Source organism: Lissotriton helveticus, chromosome 6 (genome assembly GCF_964261635.1).
Source record: "Lissotriton helveticus chromosome 6, aLisHel1.1, whole genome shotgun sequence".
Taxonomy (NCBI): Eukaryota; Metazoa; Chordata; class Amphibia; order Caudata; family Salamandridae; genus Lissotriton; species Lissotriton helveticus.
Window position 1 is genome coordinate 818,668,452 of NC_136067.1, and position 27,508 is coordinate 818,695,959.

Here is a 27,508-nt window from a genome sequence, read left to right on the forward strand (position 1 = left end):
GTGCAGAACAGAATATGGCTAAATGGGAGAGGAGGGATGGAGAGGGTAATGTAGGCAGCAAGAGAGGGTGCAGGGAGGAGGGTGGGCTTACAGGGTCGGAGAGGGGCTGATAGAAAGAGACTTGGAGACCGGGGGAGCATTTGAGATTGGGACTGCTGCACTGCAACTGTTAATGATCTTGAGGCTCATACGTTGTTTTGACTGTTGTGCGTAAAGGAGGTATATGCGATATTGTTTTTTCATTCTGTGGCCATCATCCATTATTAAGCATGGTAAAATGTTATCGGTTTCCTATGGCATGCTCTATATTGTTGTTCTACATATATTTGCATTAACATTCAGTGAATCATTGAACAAGAAATCCAACAAAAAAGAAACATCATGCATTCATGTGATAAAGCATTGCTATTGCCCGCAGACAACTCACCCTCCCGCCTAGGTCTGGAGGAACAATACCATGAACAAGTTACACTATTCCCTCCTGATACTGCTGCCATCCACCCCACGCCTGCTTGTGCTTTCGGCAGAAACGATGAGCTTCATTTCATCTTTTTCTCCCTGTCCATTTCGGCACACTATTTCTCCATATCGGAAGCAACTGGTTGCGGCCTCTGACAAGCTATGTGCCTTTTCTCAATCAAGAAGCCCACTCCCTGTTGCATTCACACGATGTGTGTGAATCCCTCGTCCTCCAGAATATTGTGGAGGGCCATCTTTGCAGTTGGAATGAACAGTAGGCCTGGGACTACTCCAAGTGTTACCTTGATGTAGCAAGTATTGGCAAAGTATGGGATTACATGGTATGGCCGGTCATTGAATAGTATGATATGGTATGGCATTGACATTGCATAGTATAGCAGGGTATGGTGTGGTATCATATTGCCTATAGTTTAGTATGGCTTGTCATTGTATTGTAATGTATGGTATAGGGTGATATGGTATGTCATTGTAGATTATGGTATGGATGGTCCTTTTATAGTATTGTATGCTATATGGCATGCTAATGTAAGGTATCATATAGCTTGTCATTGTATATTATGATAAAGTGTGGTGTGGTATGGTGTCATGGCATGATATGCTTTGGCCTGGCATGGTATGGTATGTCATTGTATAGAATGGCATGCGGTGGCATGGCATGGGACAGTATGGGCTGTCATTGTATGGTGTGGCCTCCTATTGTATAGCATGGCCTGTCATTTTATATGGTATGGCACGCCATTGTATAGTATGCAATGGTTCACATGGATGAATACTCCCCCCCCCCCCCCCCCCCCCGCCCTTTAGATAACCATGTTTGTTGCAATCTGCATTTTACGGCCTGGTTTAGACACTGTAACTCGAGCCGTCCTCCCTCCACCAGTGGCCGGCTGTCTGAGCCTTTCACATAGACGGTGGGCTGTGACTCAATTTTTTAGGTCTCGCCTAGCGATGCAGCGCATGCGGTGCTCGCTTGCGAGATCTATTGTTGTAGGTTTAGTTTCCGAAGGGGGATGGGAGGTGTGCACTCGCCCGGACAGGCGATGTGCAAGTGTACCACGCACCTGGACAGGAGATGTGCACCACGCGCTGCTCGCTCTGGTAGGCAGGTATAAGGCTGCGCAGACACGCTCCCTGCTGAGGCCAAAACCACTGCCCACCCCCAGCAGAAAGAAGCCCGACGCGTCCCTGCCCCCGCCCATGACCCTGCACTTTCTGATCGCCGAGCTGAGGCTGCGGGCTCACTGCTAACTGCTAGTTTGTCAAGTCAGCAATCCAGCGTGAGGAAACCCACAGACTGCAAGGGAGGACTAGAAGTGTTGCAAGGGGGCACCGAGTACCGGGCCCGGGCTTTAATAGTCTAAGGATCGTGACAGTTTACACTCTTAAACGATTGATGCCTGGAGTCCATTTAATCTGTTACAGCCGACGTGCTGTTTGTTTTGTGTTTTTTATGTGACACTGACTGACTAATAAAATTGTTTGAGAAGAAAGTAAATGATTAGTACCTGAAATTAAACATGCTGAGGGGCTCTAGGCGGGGAGATCGCTTAGAAGGTCTCTAGGCTTGCGACTGCTGTAACTCCGCAGTAGTATCATTAGTGTGTGCACCGCGTGCTCAGCAGGTCTGGCCTGGTTGCTGCGCAGCCTCATCGGTAGGGCTACCGGAGCCAAGACAAGATGGAGTCTGAGCCAGAACCTCCTCAGGAACGACACTAGCGTCCTGCAGTGGGGGACAGACGCAGACAGTGGTTCATTTGTAAAATAAAATAGGTGCTTGCTGTGTGAATCAGCTACATTGTGCGGGTTCTAACCTCTTCTTGTGGGGTTTTGTGTGCCTACACGCCACAGCTCCCAGTCGTAGTAAGATTGCTCTGAAGTGGAAACATGCCTGATCGAGGAAGTGTAACCTGCTGGTCAAAGGATCACTATTCGGTTAATTCGTTCAAGGGGTTATTGTACTTGCTGCAGTGTATGAAATGTATATCATATATCCCACAGCTCATAATTTCCTATCTCAGTAAGTTAACTCTGAGAGTTAACTGCTGATGCATGTGAAACCTGCACATCACATGTTGCAGTCTCTGTAAGGTAGCTCAGTGGTTAATTGCCTGCATTTCTGTGGTTGTGTGTGCATCTGTAATCTGTTAATGTTGAATGATCCAGCAGCTGAGTGTATGCCTGTAACCTTTAGGTTGCAGTTTGCATCCTCATTAAATGTAGTTCAAAAGCTTAATGTCCTTGTTACATGTGTAACTTCAAAGTCACCCGTTCCTATTCTCTACGGTAGCTCACATGAAGTGCCCAATGTCGTGTTTTCTGCGGGTTACAGGTTATGATCTTAACAACCTAGTTCAGGAGTGGATGTGTCTGCTGCAGCAGAGTTGGCGTTTGTGGCCGACAATTCCTTACTACCTTGATGTAACTCAAGGGGGCTAAGCAACAGAGATCTGTGTGACTTGTACATGAAAACAGATTCCATACAGGGCAAAGCCAGCTCATTGCATTTATTTAATTAAAAAGCACACTTACACCGAAGCTTCCTGCCGCTAGTAGACGTAAAGGGACTTAAGTTGAACCGAGTGATATCATAAAATAAACCGGTTTGAAGTCGGTGGCTCACCGGGGTGAAAAAACAATCTTGTCTCTTCAAAACAAGTTACGCTGTTTAGTTGGTTCCCCCATTTTCGATGGATCATTTTTTTCCGGTGCCCTCTACTTTCTAACTCAGAGGGCCAGATTTTACTCCCCTCACCCACAGTGTGCAGGTGGGTTGAACTATTTAACATGCATTTAAGTGTTTACTGGGTGTTTTTTTTACCTCATAATCTGACCCTCTGTACTCTTGCTTTTTCCAAGCAGTTGCCATCAAATAACCATAATCTTGGTTTTATTTAATGTTGAATGGCGCTTTTGGTATTGTAAATAGCAATTCCTTTAAATTTTTTTAAAGGCATTGCCATTTACATTGTCAATAGCTCAAAATAATGTCATTGCAAGACCTATTGCATTGTAAATGTTTGTTATTTATGGGACAGCAAAGGGGACAAAAACAGGAGGCTTTACTTTGAGGGTGGAGTGTTTTGAACCGGGGAGGGCCTGCCCGCCGACTGCACTTAGGACATGGAAAAAATGTCTGTCTGGACAAACGTGAAGGGAATCTAGAAATTCTGAGCATATGGCCACAAACAGGGCTTCCAACCCAATCATGACATAGCCAATAACTCTTGCCGCATAGTGACTTACAGTCCGACACTTGGGAACAGCGAAACTATATACTTCCCAGAATGTAAGGTGCTGATTGCTTTAAAAAAATCAGTCTGGCTGAATGTGAGAGGATGTGGCGATGAGTGCACATTCCACGATCACAGCACATGAAGTAAGCTTGCTGTGATTACTGACTCTGTTTTCATTCAATGATGCTTGTTTTTGTGACAGAAGGATTAAAGACTAAGTGGCCCGCTGCAATTGGAGTCTGTGACCACAGGCTGTGTACACGAACCTATTGTGAAAGCTTTGTGAGCAGAAGCAGCCAGTCGAACCAATCCATTCATTAAAATTCACAAAAATAGGAGGGAGTGAATATTTGTTGATTAGATCAGTCACCCTTTTACTAGTGTTTAAATATTTAAGTCCTCATTGACAAGTGCAACCATTCGTTAACCCTGCCTCCCTAAAATTGATTTGTCTGCGAACACAGAAAGATGACGGAACATACCAGAGGCTAAGAAAGGCTTACCTATTAAATTGACTCTGCCTAAGCTTCACCAGTCCTAGCTTCCAATCTCAGTAAGGTATCTCGGAGGGTTAACGCAGTTCATAAATGTAACTTTACCTAAGTTAAATTCCACATGATCATATGCTGTTTTCTGCGGCTTTGTATTCTTGAAACTTCGTAAATAGTGAGCTCCCTTGTTACAAAAAAAGTTGCAGGATTTCTATCTTAATAAAACGTGTTATTCGGCTGCAAAACTGTGAAGTGAACCAGGGAGCGACCTTTGACTCCGTCACCAGGCAGGTCGCTCCCCTCACCGCCATGCAGCCCCCTGTGTGACCTGTGATCCGCTGCCACTGCCGCCCGTGTTAGCCCGCCTGCATCACCGCCAAGTACTATTCTGTTTTTGTTTTTGCATCTGTGTCCTTTTTGCCTTCTGTACACCTGTGCCCGTTTTCTTACCCTTGTGCCCCCTTGTCTCCCATTTGCCGCCCCGCTCCCACCTCCCAGCTGCTCCTCCCTCTGCCCCTCATATGGAGGCCACGCAGCGTTAGAGAGAGCGACCTTTGACCCTGTCACCAGGCAGGTCGCTCTCCTCACCGCCACGCAGCCCCCTGTAACATGTGATCCGCTGCCACTGCCGCCCGTGTTAGCCCGCCTGCATCACCGCTGAGTACTATTCTGTTATTGTTTTTGCATCTGTGTCCATTTTGCCTTCTGTACACCTGTGCCTGTTTTCTTACCCTTGTGCCCACTTTCTTTTTGTTCCCTCGCCTTCCGTGTCTCCCGCCGTTTTCCCGCCGCTGCGTCCCTACGGCCCCGCCCCTTTGTCTCCCATTGGCCGCCCCGTTCCCACCTCCCAGCTGCTCCTCCCTCCCTCTGCCCCTCATATGGAGGCCGCACAACGGCCGCTCCGAAGGCGCGCCTAAGGCAAGCCCGTCTGTGCCTCGACCGCGCCTAGCGCCAGAACCTCTGGTCCCAGCAGATGCCAGGAACCCCGACTGAGATACAACACCGCTGCCCTCAACACCGGACGACCACCCGCCTGCTATCAAGCCACCCCGAAGCACACCCACGGACCCTTCACCTGCCTAGCCTGCAAATTCACCTGCCTCCGAACATGCACACCACCCGCCAGACCTAATATCAACAACAACCACCTCATGTGCATCCTCCTCAACACCCGCTCCGTCCACAAGCACGCCGTCTAACTCTGGGACCTCCTCGACACAACAGCACCGGACGTCGCCTTCCTCACGGAAACCTGGATGAACGCCTCCTCGGCCCCCGACATCGCCATAGCCATCCCGGACAGCTACAAGATCACCTGGAAGGACCGTGTCAACCAAACCGGAGGAGGAATCGCCATCATCTACAGAAACACTATCAGCGTCACAACCAACGCCGAAGACACACTCTCCGCTGCCGAACACCTACACTTCCAGATCCACACTGACCCCAAAACCACACTCGGAGGAACCCTCATCTACAGACTGTGGGAGTTGACTAAAAACTTCCTTTTTCCGCCTGGTGTCCCATCATGCACCCTATTCACCCTAACACCGACCAGGCAAGCCGATTTTCCTACTTCAAGCACGGATCCTGTTATACCCCCTCTTGCCTATTTTTCTCTTCGTTGTACTGGCACATGCAAAGAAAATAATGGCCAGCCATTGTGTATCTTACAGGTTTCCGTCCCGTTCGATATTTTCCCTTAGACCAGAACGGAGTCAGTTAAGGTGGTTGGCTCACCAAACCCCCCCCTCTCCAACTCGGTCACAGAACGAGCAGCTCTCGCTCGTCAATGATCTCTCAGCTTGCGGGGGCAGCCACGGGTTGGGTCAACAATCAAGGGAAAACCTGATCAAGCACACGAGACAGCCATGAAGAAGAATAGTTAACCACAGCCCATTCTCCTTCCTCCCAGCTGCACACATATACCATTGTGAGACATCACCGCCCTTGTGTAAGAAGTAAAGAACGCACAATGCCTCGTCCTCTTTACTTTTCCGACAGAAACGACCCTGTAACAATGCCTCGATTCTCTGTCCCCAGACACTAGTAACTCTGTAACTTGTCACCACAATCACTCCAATGCAATATGTTTGTCTATGTGTAAATGTAATCCAAGTTATTCTTTAAACGAGAACAAGCATGCTATGTCTTCCGTATGATTACATCATGAATGATTGAATCAAGTCCGGGGGAACTCCTTCTTTTGATTGTACTCATAATGTATATGTGTTGTTATGTTCTAAGTAAAGCAGACTACTCCTGAACCCGCTTGGTGAAGGAGCTCTCCCTTAACTCGAGTTCTGGAATAAAACCCTTTCAACCCGAAGACCACGGACTCTGCTCCTCATTTTATGTATTACCATTTCTTGGGTAATTATAGAAATTCCGACAGCGTAAATAATTAGTTTTTTTATTTACCACAAGACCCCTGGGGCCGCGCACACAATTCAGCGAAACCATCGCCGACTTCGTCAGCCCGCACACACTAACCTCACCAGAATACATCCTCCTAGGGGACCTGAACTCCCACCTGGAGAACAACAATGACAACAACACCACCACCCTGCTCGACAACCTCGCCAACCTCGGACTCAAGCAACTGGTGAACACCCCCACCCACTATGTCAGCCACACGCTGGACCCCATCTTCTCCGCCAGCAACCACGATTCCTTCAGCCACTCCACAGGACTACACTGGACCGACCACAGCTGCATCCACTTCACCTTCACGAAGACTACGTCCCACCACCGCACGCCACAGATCCCCCGCAGATGCTGGAGCAAAGTCACCACAGACCAGCTAACCACATCACTGAGCCAGAACCTACCAGCTGACACCTGACACCAACAACGCAGCCCACAATCTCGCACAGTAGATCACCAACTGCGGTGACAACCTTGCTCCACTGAAGAACCCCCCAGGCAAGACCAGCAACAGGAAAACCACATGGTTCACCACGCCCTCAAAGACTCCAAGAAAGGCGCCACGAAAGGACAACAGAAAACATGACAGCCCTCTAGAACGCCACTCGCGAACACCACCAGCTGATCCACACCACCAAAAGGACATCGTTCAAAAAGCGGCTGGACAACAACACCCACAACAGCAAGGAACTCTTCAACATCGTAAAAGAGCTCTCCAACCCAGCGCCAGCAACAATGACATACCACCGTCGCAAGACCTCTGCAACTCCCTCACCACGTACTTCTACAGCAAGATCGCAGATACACACGACAGCTCTGACGCCCAGAATCTGCCTCCAGTCACCAAACCAACGACCCCCACCACCACCCTCAGCGCCTGGACCTCCATCAGCACAGAAGACACCACCCACGTCATGAAATCATCCACTCTTGCTCTCCCTCTGACCCATGCCCCCATCACATCTAAAACAAAGCCGACCCCATCATCGCACCCCACCTCTGGAACATCATAAACAAATCCTTCGCGTCAGCCACCTTCCCAGAGAGCTGGAAGCACGCAGAGATAAACGCCCTTCTGAAAAAACCCACAGCAGATCCTAAAGACCTCAAGAACTTCCACCCCATCTCTCTTCTTCGCGTCCCGGCAAATGTCATCGAGAAGACTGTCAATAAACAGCTGACTGCATTCCTCGAGGCAAACCACTCGCTCGACCCATCCCAGTCCGGATTTCGAGCCAACCACAGCACCGAGACCGCCCTCATCGCAGCCACCGACGACATCAGGACCCTGATGGACAACGGTGAGACAACCGCCCTCATCCTCCTAGACCTCTCAGCCGCCTTTTGATACCGTCTGCCACCTCACCCTAATAACCTGCCTCTACAACACTGGGATCCAAGGAAAAGCCCTGGACTGGATCACCTCGTTCCTCTCCAACAGAACCCAGAGAGTCCGCCTCCTGCCGTTCCGTGGCCACCAAGATAATCTGCGGCGTACCCAAAGGCTCCTTGCTCAGCCCAACCCTCTTCAATATCTACATGAACCCCCTCGCCGCCATGGCACGCAAACACAACCTCAACATCATCTCTTACGCCGACGACACCCAGCTGATACTCTCTCTCACCAAAGACCCAGCCACTGCCAAAACCAACCTCCAGCAAGCAATGAAAGACGTCGCAGAATGAATGAAGCTCAGTCGGCTGAAACTGAACTCAGACAAGACGGAGGTCCTCATCCTCGGACAAACCCCATCCGCCTGGGACAACTCCTGGTGGCCCACAGCGCTGGGCACCGCACAGACACCCACAGACCACGCACGCAACCTGGGATTCATCCTGGACTCCTCCCTCATGATGACCAAACAAGTCCACGCCATCTCATCCTCATGCTTCAACACCCTGCGCCTGCTCCGAAAGATCTTCCGGTGGATCCCCACCGAAACTAGAAAGACGGTCACCCAGGCCCTCGTCACCAGCCAACTGGACTACGGGAACGCCCTTTACGCAGGAACCACAGCCAAACTTCAGAAACGTCTTCAGCACATACAGAACGCCTCCGCACGACTCATCCTCGACATCCCTCGCCACAGCTACATATCTGCCCACCTGAGAGACCTGCACTGGCTCCCCGTCAGCAAGAGGATCACCATAAGGCTCCTCACCCACGCACACAAAGCACTCCACGACATGGGCCCGAATACCTCAACAACCGCCTCTCGTTCTACACTCCTACCCGCCAGCACCGCCAGCCTCGCCTTCGCCACCGTCCCACGGATTCGCAGAACCACCACTGGAGGAAGATCATTCTCCTACCTGGCCGCCAATACATGGAACTCTCTCCCCGCACACCTACGACAGACCCAGGACCATCTCACCTTCCTCAAGACCTGGCTATTCGAGCAGAGCCCCCCCCCCCCTCCCCCACCTTCAGTGCCTTGAGACCCTCACGGGTGAGTAGCGCGCTTTATAAATGTATTGATTGATTGAGGGAGAAAGGGGTTGGGTACTCTGGTAGGGCACAGGACGGTGTGTGAAGTATACACAGGATTGGACATGTGCAGACATGTAAAGAAGTTTGTGTGAATTGAAACATAAGGATTGTGCGAGTTCAGTCATGTGCTATAAGCTTGGATTGCTGCATTTCGGACGGTGCACACGGTTTGGGTTGCACTTGTGAGTTGTACAAGAGACTTTCCCTGCCACTGGCGCTGCTTACTCCAGTGGTGGGGGCAGTGGGTGCCTTTGCACTTGCTTTTCGCTTACATTGAACAAGCAACACACAACTCAAGGTCGATGTTATGCAAAACGTCAGCGCACGGAAGAGAGAAATGAGCAACCCAGCTCACTGCATGAATCTTAAACAAATAGTCAAGTCGTTTTAATAAATTTACCGGTGCAGTGTAAATTTTGAACAACAAACGAGCTAATTTAAATTTGTGTAACTGACTAGCGCAAATAACAAAGCACCACACAAATCAAACACTGTGCTCTCATTCTATAGCCAGTCGAGCAGGGCCGGCTCCTGCAGGGACTTCACTATTAAACAGACCGCCGGGATTGCTGCCATGGAAAACGCAGCTGGTCATTAACAAATCGTGCACCCGAATTAAAACGAAAAAATAGAAGCTAGTGAACAGCCTACCACAGCACTTGCTGTGTGCAAAAAGTGAGCAGCAGAGTATGTTCTTGATTTCCCCCTGCAGGCAGCCTGAGTGTGATTAACACGCAGGGCTGCTCTACCGCCTGCACACAAGAAAGGGAATAATCCTTAATGCCCTCCAGGACTCAGGACAGGTCTCGCAGGCAAGCTTCAACGTATTAACTGTGTGTGATTGCTATGATAAGAGACAAAAGCAACACCGTGACATGAAGAAAAAAAATCCACTCAGTTTGGAGTCCGAAAAAGAAAAGCGCATCTGACATCTGTTCTCAGTCTTTGAATGCGCAGCAAATGTAGGAGATCAGAGCAAGATTTACAGGTCAATTTACAGAGGAGCTCTTAGACAAAGAAAGAGGAGATGGGGAGAGGATGTAGCCTTATGACTAGAGCGGTTGACCTCGAAACTGGGGAACTGGCTTCGAGTCTCTGCAAGGACGTTCAACATCCTGGGATTCTGGGCAAATCACTTAATCTCCCTGTGCCTAACAAAACGAGCATTGGTATAGCCAATAGGTTTCTCTTTTGGGACCTTATAAGTATTTAGTTATGCAGCACAATATCCTTGGTGCAACAACATTAACTGTTGCATGGTTAAACACTTATAAGGCCCCAAAGGCGAGACCTATTGGCTATGCCACTGCTTGTTTTTTTGGGTACCCGGCCCTATTTTTATCCCAATACGAGGTAGGCCTCTATCTATGTTTCATCAACCTCACACGAGATCTAGAAGATTCGAGCATCTCGATACCGGCCCATTTAAAGCACTGTTTAACAAAGGGGTAGAAGTAGTGTCTTGTGAATATGAATAGCAGGACTCTTCTGGTCCCTGATGAACACCATAGGAGAAAGACTTAATTACTTGGGTGCAGTTTATGAAGCAATGTGTGCAGTTAATGGTTGCTCTCTAAAGAATAAATATGTGCACTACAGAGCTTTGTGTATGTCATGGTCATTTGCATGCTAGTGGGCTGGAGAGGAATCTACATAACCTTTGTTTTTTTTCAGTGATTTTCTGTTTTGTTAATGCAATTTCCTAATAACGTACCTGTAACCTTTGTTTTTTCCAGTGAATAAATATTTATCAAACATGCTAACCTTCCCGATTCAGGTGGGAGACTGCCCATTTCAAGGCTTGTCTACTACCTCCGAATTCCTGCATGCAAAAACTCAACTCAGCAGTCTTATCATAGAAGTTTAGAAACAATGTCTAAGGTGTCCATTCATTCCATAGCACTTTCTCCCTGCACCTGACAGGTAAGGAAAGCAAACAAATAGTCGAATTTCTGATAGCCGATCCTGCAGTAACAAACTTGGGAATTCCACACATGCGAATAAAGAAGATTTAGGCCTCACTAGAAGTCAATGATAGAAATACATTCTCCCGATTTTTTTTTAAATCTCTCAACTTTCCTCTTCTATAATGTTTGCATGTAGGATCTAACTTCTCGTTGCCCGCGTATGACCCCGGCTATGCTTAGACTTTTACTGTTCTTACAATCTGACAACAACCTCTCTTTGAACCGTTTGGTGCTCGCGCCTCTGCGGATCACGTGACGAACGTGACCTGAAGTCGTTGCTAAGGGCGCTTTATCTCCAGGAACTAGACGCAGCTGACTCCTTGCGAGGGGACTGTTTCTGTCCATCCTCCTTGGACAACAACTCCGTCTTCAGGCAGCTGGAAGACGTCTGTGATTCGTGAGCGACTTCGATGCTGGTTAGCAGACCCTTCCGTGAGGCACCCTTAGTTTGACTGGACTTTGACTTGCGGCAAGTTCTGTGGTGGTCTCCCAAGTCTCATCGATGAATAACCTTCATCTTGCAAGGGGCAGTTCCACAGCACAAAGGAGTCTTCCGCATCAGCCTGCCCACCGAGCAGCGGTCTTTGAATGAGAATGTCCATGTTTTCAGCACTGCCCGTGTCCTGGTGGAGGGAGGAGCAGTGGCAGCCGGCCTTCCTATATGTGGACGGCCTTCCTATATGTGGTGAAGCTGGAAGCGGCTACCCATGAATCACCTCTCCAGCTGTGAGTTTGGTTGTCCTTGAGCCCATAGATCAAATCGTTGAGGACAAGAAGATTGGATGCTCGGTAGTTGGACTGCAGATTATAAATCACCAATTTATGTTGGCCCTCCCCAGGCAAATGCATGAACTCTGCCAATCGTGACTTTTGTTTTTAGTAAGGGTAAATTTGTGCTATGTAGTGCATCAACTGGAGAGCAATCCTCTTTAGCAGCACCACCTGCCGAGGATTGGGGCAGCCAAGACTAGAACTGTGGATTGGCACAAATTGGTTGGTGAGGTTGTCCACCCTAGACTGTATATCCATATCTCGGAATTCACTCCTATATAGTAGACTCCTGCTGTCCCCAGTGCGAGACGCTCACTCTAAGCCCATTCCTCAGCCCAACCGGAACAGCTTTGTCTTACTCCAGTGACCCTGAGCTCCGAGTATTCCTACAAATTTCAGTGATCTTCATGATTACAGGTCCAGTAACATTCTGGTAGCTGAGGTACACCAGCTGATCCTGCGTGTACAAAGATACCCCATGCTCACAAGTCTTGCACCATTTAAGTTTTATTTCAAGGAACATGTCTGCAGTTTCTTGTATCATACTGGTACGTTGCGCAGCAATGCAGAATTGTAGGCTTCAGGGACTTCAACCTTTCCACCATATTTGATCTGTATACCCAGCCCTCAAAGCCTCCCCATGCTACAAGGAATCATTGGACAGAAGAATGGGGGCATCTCAAAGGATGCTAGTGGCCACGGAAGGTACAGATGTGTCTGACAAGGAATTGCCTCTAGTCTATTGATAGTCTCAAAATTGTAGTGAATCATAACCCTACTCCTATAGTAGTTGGTTGAATGAGATGTCCTAGAACCACCCTATGATGAAGAACTCGGTAAGGGTATTAGTAACCTTAATTCCCCATATCCATCCCCATCGTTAATTGGAACACCCCAGCAGTGTATACTCCTTTTTCCTCCTGATGCCTCTATGAATTCAGAATGAAGAAAACCCTGCTAGTCTGGAACTAGTAACAAAACATTTAATCCCCAGTAATAGTTGAAGGCTTGCAATAAGCATACACGCCTTGTCTGAAGCAAATGCTGAACTGCTACCTTGCAAGGAAAGTATGAAGTGCCTTGTGCTCCAGAATATGTGCATGGACCTCAAAAGAGGAAGTATACAATAACAAATCTGGTTGAAGCAGAGTCTGTGATCCAGGCTCTCCTGAAATCTCAGAAGCAGTCTGTGGTTGCGGAAAGGTTAAATATTGCCAGTTGCCCCAGTATTGGAACTTTCATATATTCACATACTTTGTATCATTCCCCCGTCGTCAGCCTGGGAGCTTTGGTAAATAGAAAATACCATAGCAGTATGTACAAAAGAGAAAGTAAGGCCTAGGCCTCATCTCATTTTGTAGCCTATCTACCTCTTTGTGTAAAAGAGACCCAAACTTTGCAACAACCAATCCGATCAGCCTCGCCCCAGAGAACCCTCAGGAGAGAGCCTCAGATTTTCTACCGCTTGTTGTGCTAAGGGAGTCCTCTAAGCTCTGCTCAGTTTTCTCTTCATTTGGATTTCTACAACCTTTTTTCTCTTCAGGATGTCTGAAAATAAAGCTTTATTCAAAGCCTGTGCTACTTGCTCAAAGAAAAGACTTTATGTGGAAGATAAGCATAAAGATATTGCTTATATCCAGACCACAAGGCCACTGAGTGCAAGATTTGCAGGACCTTCTCAACTAAGACTCTGAGAGACCGGGAAGGAAGACTTCTGACTTGGCGGCAGACAATGAAGTGTCGGAAAGAGGTTCTGTCCAGTGATAGTGAGGATTCCTCCTCGGCTACATATTCGAGGAGGTCTACAAAAAGGGGTAGGTGTTCCCCCCCTCTACATCTGCTGAACCTCCTTCTAAGGCCTCTCAAAAGACCTCTGAAAGGTCTAAAAGGCTTAGTCCCCAAAAATCTCCTCACCATTTAAAGGAGGAGGAGGGACTCCTCCCTGAGGTGCCATCTGAAAAAAAGCAAGCTGAGGCCTTTCTGTGGCTTCTTCTCCATCAGAAAAAGAGAAGATATTCAACAAACTTTCAAGTACACCTCAGGAAGCAAAAGGAGAGGAGAAAATCCGTCCGTCGACGACTATCTCCTCCGGTACGTCGACGACGATGACAAACTCCATTGGCTTCAATTGAGACTCCGTCGATGAGAGTTTCATCGACAATGACTTCGTTGTCGACAGTTCCTGCCTTGGTTTTGTCGTCGAGGCTTTTCAATCTCTCCGTCGACGATGATGTCGTTGACGATGGCATCGACGACTACTTAGATGACGATGACAATGATCCCGACATCCACCTCGTCGACGATTAGCCCTCCGTCGATGGCTGTTCCACCGGCGACGAGTACTTTCTCCAGCGACGACGATACCCTCGTCAATGATCCAAAAAGTAAGGATTTCTATAAAGAAAAGACTGATTATGCCAGAGACGGCATCACCCCGTAGGGTAACACCATTGCCTCCACCTCTTCTGCTGGAGGAGGAATTTTCGGATGAAGACAAAAGTCCATATGGGTATGCATATAGTCCTTCACAACTTCAAGTGAAGTATCAGGACTCGGATTCTGATTACTATTTCTTGGATCAACATCACCCAGAATCTCAATTTACTCCTCAGGACACGCATCAACAAACATCTGGCCAAGATTTGGTGGCCATGCTGTCTTCGTTGATAAGCGATCTGCAGTTGATGTTATTAGATTATAAAAAGAGGTTCCCATCTCAGACCTCAGAAACCATTCCACCTCCTCCACCACCGCCTCAGCAAACTTTGTCTACTCCTGTGGCATCAACCTCTCAGAGACAAGGTGAACAGCCTGGGACTGAAGGGCAAGATGTGATTACAGTGCCTGATAATGATGATGACTCTTCTGATGAAGACCAAGATAGAGAGCATATTCAAAACCCTGACACTGAATGGGACGACTATGTTATCCCTGATCCGGCATCTCCAGACCCTGTGGATTCGCCTCCAGCGGACATAGGGGGCTTCCATAATCTTATGGAAAGGGCATCTAAACGATTTGGCCTTCCAGTTCCTGTCATTGAGTCAGACTGTTTCCTCTACGACTTCAAAGAGCCCTACAAGAAATCGATTTGTTCCATCCCAATTGTGGAACATGTTTGGAATGAGGGCAAAAAAGTGATGCAGTCTCCAGCTACCAGGCCCCGGAGGACAGTCCTGAATGTCTTGTTGGCCAACCTATTTATTTATTTATTTTTAAAATTTGTAAAGCACGACGTATGCCCGTAGGCGTCTTGGCGCTATGACTCAACTTATTGTCTCAGTGGGATCAGTGTCAAATTATTAAAAAGTAGTGGGGTAAAGAGGGAGACTACTGGTCGAACAACCAAGTCTTCAACAGTTTCCTAAACAGGACTCGTTTTTTTCCCAGGCAGCACAAAGAAAATCGAGGAACCCCGCGGCACCCCTGATTGCACCGCCAGATAGAGAAGGCAGGCGCTTGGATAATGTTGGGAAGAGGTTCTCTTCGATGTCTAGCCTCCTAGTTCGGGCCTCAAATGCACTTGCAATTTTGGGATGAAACAATCTCCTTTCATTGATCAGCTTCCAGAGAGTGCCAAGTCGGAAGTGAAAAAGATTCTAGAAGAAGGGGAAAGATCTTCCTCGGAAATTATAGATTGTGCAATGGACATTGCTACAGCGGCTTTTCGTGCCTTAGCGGGATCAGCGGTCCTGAGACGTCAGGGTTGGCTGAGATGTACCTGGTTTCGCCCGGAGGTGCAGAACAAAATTCTGGATCTGCCTTTTGACGGAGACATGCTGTTTGGCAAGCATGTAGATCATACTTTACAGGACATTAAGAAGGACACCGAAATGGCAAAATCCTTTGGCATGCTCCAATACCGTAAAGTACCTTTCAGGGGAGCAAGAGGCAAAGGATTTTCTACATACAGGGGAGGCTATCGACAACGATATTCTTCCTATTCGCAACCCTCTCAATCATATAAGCCTCAGTACTCTCAGCGGCAAAATCTATCGGCGTCTTTCTCTCGCCAATCTTCCAGAGGTAGACAAGGGCGTCAGGGGAGAGACACCTCTAAACGCCAATAGTGGCTTCCTGGCTCTGCCTACTGGTCCTTCACCTCTTCTTTCAAAGATCGGGGGAAGGATTACGAATTCTCTTGATTGCTGGAAGATCATAACAGATCAGTCGGTCCTACAGATCGTTCAATTTGGCCATACATTAGAATTCCAAAATTTACCACCTCCAAGAGCCCCTCGCGCCACAGAATCAAACATCTGCACCTTCTCTGTCTTGAAGTCTCGCATCTGCTTACCAAGGGAGCGGTAGAACCAGTGCCACCCTCACAAAAAGGAAAAGGGTCTATTCCAGATTTTTCCTCATTCAGAAGATGGAAGAAAAATGGCGCCCGATCTTAGACCTGAGGGAGCTCAACACCTATTTCATAAAACTCTCCTTTCGAATGGTCTCTCTTCAGGACGTCTTGTGTCTTCTAAATCTGGGGGGGGGGTTACATGGCGACTCTGGATCTCCAGGACGCATATTTCCACGTTCCGATCCACCCTGCTCACAGAAAGTTTTTACGCTTCACAGTAGCCAAGAGCCACTTTCAGTTCAAGGTCCTGCCCTTCGGGCTCAGATCCGCTCCGCGGATTTTCACAAAATTATTGGCCCCGGTAGCGGCGTTCTTAAGGAAACAATCGCTAGAAGTTTTCCCTTACCTAGACGATTGGTTGATCAAGGCTCCGTCTTCTCAGGCAGCGTCAAGGGCAGTCGAAAATTGCATCCAACTTTTCAAAGTCCTGGGTCTATGTCTCAACAGGGACAAGTCGGTCATTGTTCCATCCAGGAGGGTCAAGTTCCTGGGCTCCATTCTGGATACAAGGAATTGCAAAGCTTTTCCTTCGGAAGCGAGGCAGAAGAACCTAATCTCCTCAGCAGTCCGATTACAGGGGAGAAGATCCCTATCAGTTTGTCTCTACAAATCTTTTCTAGGATTGATATCATCTTGCATACCATTAGTTCCGCATTGCAGGTTAAGAATGCGCCCCTTGCAAGAACAACTAGATATGCAATGGCGCCAGGTGGAAGGCTCTTTCGAGGACAAGATAAAGGTCACTCCTCCCATAAGAAGAGCGGCAGGTTGGTGGGCTGTCAAGAAAAATATCTCAAGAGGTCTTTCTTTCAGAATGCTTCCATCTCCTCTGGTTCTAACCACAGACGCCTCAATGGAAGGCTGGGGCGCAGTCTTGCAAGATCTCCAGATGAGAAATCACTGGAAGGCAGAAGAGCGTTGTCTTCATATAAATCTCTTGGAACTCAGAGCGATTTGCCTAACCTTGCAGGCTTTCAAACCGAGGATTCAAAATACAACTGTGCTGGTCAGGATGGACAACACAACGGCCATGCATTACATAAACAAGCAGGGAGGTACAAGATCCCTTCTCCTCTCAAAAGAAGCCCAGGAGATATGGGAATGGGCGATTCTCCACAATGTAGTACTCTCAGCGGAGCACGTACCAGGCACTCTCCACAACAGCAGACACCCTAAGTCGTCTAAAATCTGCATGTCACGAGTGGGAATTAGATCAAGACACTCTGGAGGAAGTGTTTCAGCGTTGGGGAACTCCAACAATAGACTTGTTCGCAACTCCAGAAAACAGGAAATGCCAATTCTATGCAAGCAGGCATCACCATCGAGGATCGCTGGGGAATGCTCTTTCGATGTCCTGGTTAGGCGCATTTTGTTACGCCTTTCCTCCAATTCCCCTAATTCCACGGCTTCTCAGGAAGATAAATATGGAACCTTGCAGGATGATCTTAATAGCACCGGCGTGGCCTCGTCAATTCTGGTTCACAGAACAACTCCTACTGTCCCAGGATCATCCATATCACCTTTGTCCCATCCCATCTCTGTTGACAATTTCCCAGGGACAGGTGGTACATCAAGATCCGAGCTCTCCATTTGAAAGCCTGGCTCCTGAGCACAGATAATTCCACACTCTAGCTATTCCTCAGGAATGTAGAGAGATTTTATCACAAGCTCGCGCCCCAAGTACGAATAAGACTTACCGTGCTAAATGGAAGCGTTTCTGTCTGTGGTGTCATAGGGAGCACATCCATCCATTTTCTTCAGCTCCTCATCAGATACTGCCTTAAATTCTATCACTGGCTAAATCGGGCCTTTCTCATTCTTCCATCAAAGTTCATCTGGCGGCTATTTCAAGGTACAGAAGGTCAACTGCGGGTCCATCTCTTTGGTCAGCTAGAGTTATCAAACAATTCCTGAAAGGTCTTTTCAGGGTTTTTTCACCAGTCACCTCCGACCTGGAATCTTAATCTGGTTCTGGCTCATCTGATGAGACCTCCGTTCGAGCCAATTCACAGAACGGATTTGAAATTCATAACTTGGAAATTAGCTCTCCTTCTGGCTCTTACCTCAGCTAGGAGAGTAGGAGAATTGCAAGCTCTCTCCATCCTAGAACCTTTTCTACAGTTCAGGAAGGATTCTATGTTTTTAAGGACCAATCCAAAATGTATCCCGAAGGTCCCTTCAGATTTCCATTTGAATGAACCAGTGGTTCTGAAATCATTTTTTCCTCGTCCTACATCGCCAGCAGAACGTTCTCTTCATTCCTTGGATGTCCAGAGATGTCTCAAATTTTATCTTGAAAGGACGAAGGATTTTAGAAAATCATCAACTTTTTGTGGCTTTTAGTGCACCCTGTAAAGGACTTCCTCTCTCAAAGCAAGGGTTTTCACGCTGGATTACAAGCGCAATTGATTACTGCCACAAGTCGTCAGGAAAGCCACTGGAGAGACAGGTTCGAGCTCACTCCGCAAGATCTGTCTCTTCTTCAGCAGCTCTTTGCTGGAGTCCCTATAAAGGACATTTGTAGGGCCACCATATGGAGCAGCGCCCATACCTTCGCAAAGCATTACTGCCTGGACTCTTTCATGAGGAGCGAAGCGGCAGTGGAACAAGCTGTACTGAGATCTTTTCCAATGAGAGGTGAGCTTTCCCTTCTATGCCTCCTTCCTATGTTTGCACATTTTGTATAGCATAAGTTTTCCTACATGTACTGTTACAAAGTATAGATGCTTATATGAGTATATTTATGCTGAAATGTTAGGATACGCTTGTAACAATGTGCATGGGTATTTTACTGCTAGCTACTCTTATACAAAGCATGGGAATCTATGAAAGTTCCAATACTGGGGCAAGAAAACAAGTTACTTACCTGTAACTTTGGTTCCCCAGTATTGGTAACTTTCATAGATTCCCATGCGCCCACCCTCCTCCCTGGGAAAGCTCAGCCTTCAGCAGAAGTGGTTACTGTTACACAACGGCTGCGAAAATCTGAAGCTCTGAGGCTCTCTCCTGAGGGTTCTATGGGGTGAGGCTGATCTGATTAGTTGTTGCAAAGTTTTGGTCTCTTTTACACAAAGAGGTAGATAGGCTACAAAATGAGATGAGGTGTAGGAAGGTAGATCCCTGACTATGGTTGCCCCCAACTTTTTGCCTGGTGTTTTGCTGGTTTTCTGACTTAGTTGACCTGGGACCCTGCTATTCAGGGCCCCAGGCCTACTGCTCTCTCTGTAAAATGGATTCCATGTACCTTAGGTACATATCTAAATTGGATACTGAGTCACCTTATCAGTCCCTGTACAGTGTACCTTAGGTACCCAGGGCATAGGTGTACCCAGGGCCTACCAGGGGCTGCAGCATGTATTATGCCACCCCTGGCTGGCCATCCAAATCTGACACAACTGGCTGCTTGACAGCTGGGGCAAGGTGGTGTACTCACCCTTTGCTTTAGATATAGTATACCTATATCTAACCCTAAAATGGACACACAGATCTCCTATCAGTCACTCCTATGGCAGGCCTTAACAATCCTGAAGGCAGAGTGCTTGGAATCGTGTGAGATGGTGCTTCGGCATGAGCTGAGCCTGTCTGCGGCTTTCGGGATCCATCCCTTAGCCGTTTCCATGATATCGCATACCATATACTCTTAAGTGCATTATAATCCTCGCGGTTATATGCCAACTCTGGTATCGCTTTATCAAAACATGTCGAGTAAGGTGTCATACGAATTGGAATACTAACCCCTCGCCAATTCTGGCGACGGGGTTAGCATTCCACCCTTCTAGAGGGACACGACATGTATGTAACCCCTAACCCCGGTTAAAGTCCAACAGAGCCTCAGCTCCACAAAATGGATGCTGCCACCGAGACACAAGTCTGCCCTCCTGCTGCTGGGAGTCCTCCCAGAGCAGGAGATAAGGACAAAGGGTTTCCTGCCAGGGGCGGTGCCAGCACCGTCCCAGACAGGGTTTTGTGTATTGTAGGTAGGCAGGGCTTTAGAGGAAGGTGACTGCATGTGGCACCCCGGTGCTCACTGTGCATAGGCTGGCTGGAACCAGTTCCAGGGTCACTCCAGACCCTGTGCTGGGGAAAAGCCCGCCAAGGAAGTGGGTGTAACCACCCCCCTCCTAGTCCCACCCCTAGGGCAGGACTTAGTCGCGTGCCAGCCCCTTTTTACAGGATAAAGGTAGGAACTGGCCCCCTTCCAAATCAGATCATCTTTGAATCCTGAAACTACTTTCCACGAAAGGAACTCAAGACTTCTTCCTAAGATTTCTCCCTTGTGACTAAGGAGTAGTCACCCTGCATCCGCAGGCATCATCTTAAGAACACTGCGGTCTGCTGCAAGTCTCTCCTCCGGATCAAGACTGCCCAGCTCGACGAGAACCGGCTTCCCTGGCACCTCTGACCTCTACCTGCATCATCAGTCACGCTGAGATTCGTGGGTGTGACGAGACCTCGAGGGACCGGCCATCTTCAAGACTGCACGACTTCTTTCCAGCAAGCCCGCCGAGTAATTTCCTGGTGAGTGCTTTGGGGTCCGAGAAGCCCCGACCCTGAGCAGCTCCAGCACCGAAGTGCAGCCTCCCAGCATCTCCACGATCTGCGTGGGGCCCTTCTGCTTTTTGCTGCTCACCGCGTTGTTTGGCTACTAGCCCGCTGGCTTGTGGCCTTCTGAACGACGCCCGACGACATTTCTGCTGCTGGTCTGGTTGCTCCAGGCTGGCCCTTGCTCCCTTCCAAAAGAGGAGCACCCCGGACCCTCCTGGTCCACTCAAGACGCCATTTTGAGTCCACCGCGTGGGCTTGAATTAGCCAAGGCTTGTTGCCCAATCCTGGGTAACTTCGACGCCGACAGCTTCATCCATCGTGGGACAGCTCGCCTCTCCATCCTGGTCGCCGACAACGCCTCCTGGTCCGTGAGATCTGCAGAGCCAGCGTCGCCCACTCACCTAGTCGAGGTGACTTCGCCCGGTGCCATCCTGGTGCCCACTTAATCACTGGCTAGTGATTCAAGAACTTGGTCCCCTCTGCTTTCAGGTTTCTTCTTCCTCGATCCAGGCTTGGATCCAACGAACTTTCCTTCACTGGTCGCCTGCCAGCAACTTCCTTCTTCCAGGCTCCTGGTCCGGCAACGAGATCCCCGACGTCTTTTCAGACCTATGCAGCTGCAGCCCCTGGGCTAGGTAACTTCGGCACTTCGGTGTCCCAGCATAGCCTCACTATCCTAGGGTCAGGATCCACTGTCGTTTTCTTCCTACCAGGTCGGGTTCGCCCGTGAACACTAACTTTGCCTTTACTAGCTCCCATAGACTTTGTCCCGCATCCCGCGTGAGAGTGCACACTCTGCACCCGAGTCCCCTAGGCCTCCTAGAAGTAATCTAACGATTCTATAGTCAAGTCCTAGCGAGTCCAAAGCCTATTAGTACTGTACTTACCTGCTAGTAATTTCGCATTCCACTTTTAAAGTATATGGTTTTTCGTGCCCCTCGGGCATTTGTGTATAACGTGCTAACTTAAGTATTTTCGTAAGAGTTTTGTGGTGTGCCTAGCACCCTGTCCTCATAAAGAGTACAGGGTTGTTGTGATTCTAATAAATACACTGTTTATTTTCATAACACTTGTGTGGTGTCCTTTCACTGGGTGTTCAAGGGGTAATGTGATGGTAAAACAGCTGGCTTAACACGCCCTCTAGAGTCTTAGCCTTAGACTGCTCGTATCCATGCTACTAGGATAGCTGGTCTATAAGGTTGACTTACAACCAATCATCAATAGGGGTTGTGTGGACTGATATATAGTGATCACTAGAATAGTGAACACTGCACATCAGGCCAACTTCTCACATGAGGCCTAGGCCTTACTTTCTCTTTTGTACATACTGCTATGTTATTTTCTATTTACCGAGGCTCCCAGGCTGAGGACGGGCTAATGATAAAAAGTATGGGCATCTATGAAAGTTACCAATACTGGGGAACCAAAGTAACAGGTAAGTAACTTGTTTTCATATACAGCAAATGGGCATTTCTGATGGATACATCTGCCTGTGGATTTATCACCGCATGAATTACGCCATGCGCAGCATTCCACTGAAACTTTTCTCCATAGCTCTCCCGTGTCGACTAGTACGTCACAGTGGAACCGCTCCGCTCGGGACTCTGCGTGACCTCATTAAAGCCATAAGAAGACCTTGTTTTCGTACTGACGTCCGTTCACATTTTCTGCGCCATTGACGCCTAACTGTGTTCTCCAGGGCTCTCCATTTCTGGAGTTTCATTGTTGCAGGTTCTTTCTGTAATTGTAGCAGTGTCATAGCTACCAAAAAGAAGACCGGTTCTAAGCCTTGCAGGTAATATGGGGGTCATATGTGTATTACTGACCCCCATGAGGATGCTCCTGAATCGGAAGGCCTTGAAAGAGAGAGGCCAAGCTGTTTATGGCCAGGGTGAAGAAGCAGAAAAGGGGCTGGAGGGAGGATGAGATCCAATTAGCCGACTCTGTATACCTCAGTCGTTGAGGAAGCACAAAAAGATGCGGCGCCATGGATGCAGACGTTGGTCATAAAAGGATGAAACACCGAAGTTTGAGTCTCCGGTACCATGGCGTCATCGCAATCATTAAGTCTCTCCTTCCCCTTTGCATCAGGTGACTCTTGGCCACTCTCTGGCTCCGAGAATCTCACGGCGATCAGAGAAGCGACGCCATCGCCTCCGACCACTCCACTACCGGCTCCAGTGACTCCTCCGCTGTAACCAGAGCCAATCTGCCTCCTTGAGGGGTCTCCGAACTGGTGGTACCGGATCCATACTCACCCTTTCCAACTCCAGGTACGGATCCTTCACATTTCCTGACGTCACCGGCGCCATAAATGGTGCCACGGACGCTGGTCTCTAGAATGTGATCCAGAAGGGAGGCACACAGGCTGCTGGAGGCGGAAGAATATCAGGAGCAGCAGGAAGAGGCTGAAGAGGGTGAAATTGTTGACCCTATGCAGGAATTTGAGGGATTGCAGGAGGCTTGTGGATTGGACACATCTCCTCAATGGGAGATCTCTTGACCTAAAGGCCTACAATCGTGGGAGGTTTCCTCTTACCTTTTTATAATAAGGAAGGCAGCTGATCTACTGTATTTGACATTACCTACTGCAGAGCTTAAGTCCACTATCTTAACAGAAGTGTTTCATTCTCCTTCTTCAGCTTTGAAACCTCTGCTTCCATTTAATGATGCTTTGCCTGAGCCCATTTTTGAGGTGTGGCAGAAGCCAATGACTGCCCCTGCAGTGTCCAGAGGTGGTTGCAAGGAGATATAAGGTGGCCCCTGGAGATCCTGCTTTCGTTTCCACACACCTATCTCCTGAGAGCTTAGAATTCAGGTATCGTGCTCTTTACCGTCTGTGCCTGCAGATAGGGAATCCCAAAGGATGACGCAGTTTGCATAGAAAGTGTTTCCCACTGCCAGTATGGCTCTGAAATCGACAAATATGACATTCCTGCTGGGTCGCTGTATCCATGCTCTGATGGATTTGGCAAAGGACGTTCTCCCCGAGCTTTCGGTGAATCTTCAGGGTCATTTTGCGGAAGTTCTATCAGACACCCAAGCTGCAGCCTGTCGGGTCATTCAGTCAGGACTTGATACTGCAGACTCTGTCGCCAGAGTTATGGGTTCCTGTTAGACCTGGCTTTCCCAGTGGGTATATCCCCAGACTTTTTGCTTTTTGTCCTCCTGTTTTTGACCCTGTTTTTGTTGGTTTTATGACTGGGTACTTTACCACTGCTGATCAATGCCAAAGTGCATATGCTCTCTGTAAATTGTGAATATGGATTGGAATTTTCATGATTGGCTTGTTTGACCTACTACTAAGTCCCTGGTTCAGTGTACTGTGTGTGCCCAGGGCCTGTAAGCCAATTGCTGCTAGGGGGCCTGCAACAGTGATTGTGCCACCCACCCACACAAGCAGCCTTTCAAAGGGGTCTCAGTCCTGCCACTGCAGTGTCTGCTCATATTCTCTACTGTCGACCTGGTAAGGGCACCCACTTGCCAGGCCCTAACCTTCTATTTTCCTACATGTGAGGCACTCCTCACGTAGGCCCAAGGTACCCCTGTGGGCAGGGGGCAGAGTATGGGAAAGGTAGGACATGTGCTGATGTTGTAACATGTCCTGATAGTGACCTACAGTGAACTTCGTTTTTCACTATTGAAAGGCTATCTGTCCCATAGTATAGAATGGGAGTTTATTTATAAGCTCTTATAAACATAACCTCCTATTGGGACAAGATAGGAAGGTAAAGTTTAGCATGCCTGAACTCTGAATGTAAAGATGCATCTTTTAGTAAGGATGACTTGCATTCTGTGTTTGAAAATACCCCTTTTAGAAAGTGGGTATTTTCTTGCTTAGCCATCCTGTGTGCCTCTGCTAGTTTGTGGATGGACTGTCTGGCGTTTGAGTGACAGGGGCTGGGGATGTGCGTTCACTGTAGACAGGGGCTGGGGGTTTTGAGGTGTGTCCTGCCTCTCCTGGATGAGTCAGGACTGGGCTGAATAGACCTGGGCTGCATTTAGAGTAAGGGGAGGAGATTTCCTTGCACCTGAATGGGCCTGGTCTGCCTTACACAATGCCGTCTCCACCTCCAGACGGGAAGCTGGACCAGAGAGGATGGAACAGGTTTTGACTGAGCACAGAACCTCTCTGCCACAAGAGAACAAGGAGAAATGCTGTATAAATACTGGGGCCCAGAAATTTAGATTACTTCTGGACTCAAGAGGAACTTCTGCCAAGAAGACAAGCTGGGAAAGCTGAAGGAGAAGTACTGTCCATTTACTGTGTGCTGTCCGGGGATGGCCTACAGTGGCTGTTTCTGCCAAGGAGAGGATAAAGACTTTGCTGTGTGTGCTGTGTCTCTGGCTTGAAGAAACTCTCCAAGGGCTTGAAGTAGAGCTTGTCTCCTGTTCTGAAGTCTCAGGGACACAAATACTTCACCACCAGCTCCCCAGAAGTTCCTTGCTGGGAGTTCTGACCTGCCAAGAGGTGCCCTTTGCTGAGTTGGGCCTCTGGAGGTTTTTCCTGCTGTTAGAGCTGAAAAAGAGACCACTACGAGAAGCGTGACTCATCCGCTCCTGTGTCCGATGCATCGCGGATGTACAGCTGAAGAAACCAACGCAGTACTGTGCACCAGTCTCCTAAGTCCTAGATCACCGCACCGGTTCAGACGCAGGCCCTGCCAAAGCAGCGCCGTTGCTGCCACCACATCGAGAACCAACGCATCCCCGATCCTCACGCTTCGCACTGGGGCACCAAGTCTACAAGGACACCGGGGCCGCAGTAAGAAATAGAGACATCACCTCCCGGCACATTAAGGGACCGATGCATCACCTCCCTTGCATGGCAGTAGGGAACAGACTCATCACCTCCCCTGGAGTAATGAACCAACGCATCACCTTCCCTGCGGCTGTTTTTGTTTGATTTTGATGCATTCAAGGTACTTTGCGTTGAAAGTGTTGCATCTATAGTTTGCTATGGACAGAACTGTTTTTACCTTCTAAGGATTACATTTTGATTACTGTATAGTAGCATTTTATCATTTTGATTTAGATTGGTTTAGATGAAAACGTTTTTTTCTAAACTGGTGTGGTGTCCATTTGTAGTGTTTTCACTGTATTACTATGTGTGCACAAATGCTTTACACACTGCCTCTGAGATAAGCCTGTATGCTGGTGCCAAGCTACCAAAGGGGTGAACAGGGGTTATTTTATAAGTGTGTCCCCCTTACCCTGGCTAGGAAGAAGGATCACTACTTGGACAAAGGTGCAAACCATTGACAACTAGAGACCCCCTTGTCTAACAGTCCCTGTGGCAATCAGGAGGCACACCTTGTTAAGAGGGAGGGTCTGGGTTTTCATCTGATGTACACACCATCCTATTGGACTTGCCCTTTGATGGCTCTCGTCTTTTTGGTGTCGAAGCAGACTTGGTGCTACATCGCTTTAAAGATTAGTAGAGCCACTGCGAGATCGTTGGGTCTTCATTCCCACCCCAGAGGCTTTGGGTCCTGCAGATTTCACAGGTTTGGCAAGACTCCTTCCTTTCGAGCCAAACAACAGCAGCAGTTACAATGTCAGCAACGGGCGAACCCTATGTATATGTCGTACAGAGGAGAAGGTAGCGGTAGTCTGTGAGGCACAGCTCGGTAGCATGTCTCCTCCTCCTCCTCCTCCTCCGTCCCTCCAACTGGAACCGCAAAGAAGCAGCTCTAGATCCTCCGTTCTAGAGCATGTTGGTCCCGTGGGAGGACGGGTGTCTCATTTTCTACAAAATTTGGAGATCTGTTACTTCAGATCTCTGGGTGTTGGATCTCATAGAGAATGGATATGCCCTTCCCTTCTGGGAATTTCCCCTTCCTCCCCCCCCCCCCCCCCCCCCCTCCTCCTCCTCCTCCCTCCCTCGCCAGGGTTGGTGCTCAGAGGAGCACCTGTTGCTTCTACAACAGGAAGTTCTATCTTTGCTGCAGAAGGGTGCGATCAAGGTTGTTCCATAGCAGGAAAGGGGTCAGGGATGCTACTCCTGGTGCTTCCTGATTCCCATAAAGGACCTTCGATTGAGGCCGATCCTAGACCTCAGGGTCTTGAATTTTTACCTCGGGCAGGATAAATTCAAGATGTTGACCCTGGCTCAGGTTCTTCTGGGGCTGCAGCAGGAAGACTGGAAGGTGTTTATTGAATTGCAGGATGCGTATTTTCACATTCCCATCCTAAAGTCTCATCAGAAGTGTCTCTGTTTTACAGTGAGATCTCAACACGATCAGTTTGTGGTTCTTCTGTTTGGTCTTACATCCATACCACAGGTCTTCACCAAGGTGATGCAGTTGGTAGCAGCACATCTCAGGAGATCGGGGATTCCTGCTTTTCCCTATCTGGACGACTGGCGTCTCAAAGCAAAGTTGTCGAAGAGGGTGCTGCATCATTTGCAAATAACGCGTCTATTGTTCGACCTGGGTTTTTCGATAAATGTACTTAAATCTTACCTGTTCATAGGGGCAGTACTAGACACTACTGTGAGTCGTGCCTTCTTGCTTCTACAGAGGCAATGATTCAAATATTTCAGAATAGATCGGCTTTTCCAGTCCTTAACGTCTTGTACCTGCTCGGTCTGTTCACTTCCTGCATACTGTTGGTAACCCTGCACACTGGCGCATGAGGGCCCTCCAGTGGTGCCTCCACAGGCAGTACTTTCAAAACAATGGAGATCTCAAGGAAGTGGTCAGAATCTCAAGAGAGCAGTTATGGTGGAGTGTTTCGGACAATCG

At 48.4% G+C, this 27,508-nt stretch overlaps 1 protein-coding gene across 1 annotated transcript in view; it reads left to right on the top strand.

Annotated features, from left to right (window-relative positions):
- Nucleotides 1–27,508, top strand: part of CD164 (CD164 molecule) — a 158,894-nt gene that overhangs the window by 35,617 nt on the left and 95,769 nt on the right. The window lies entirely within an intron of this gene.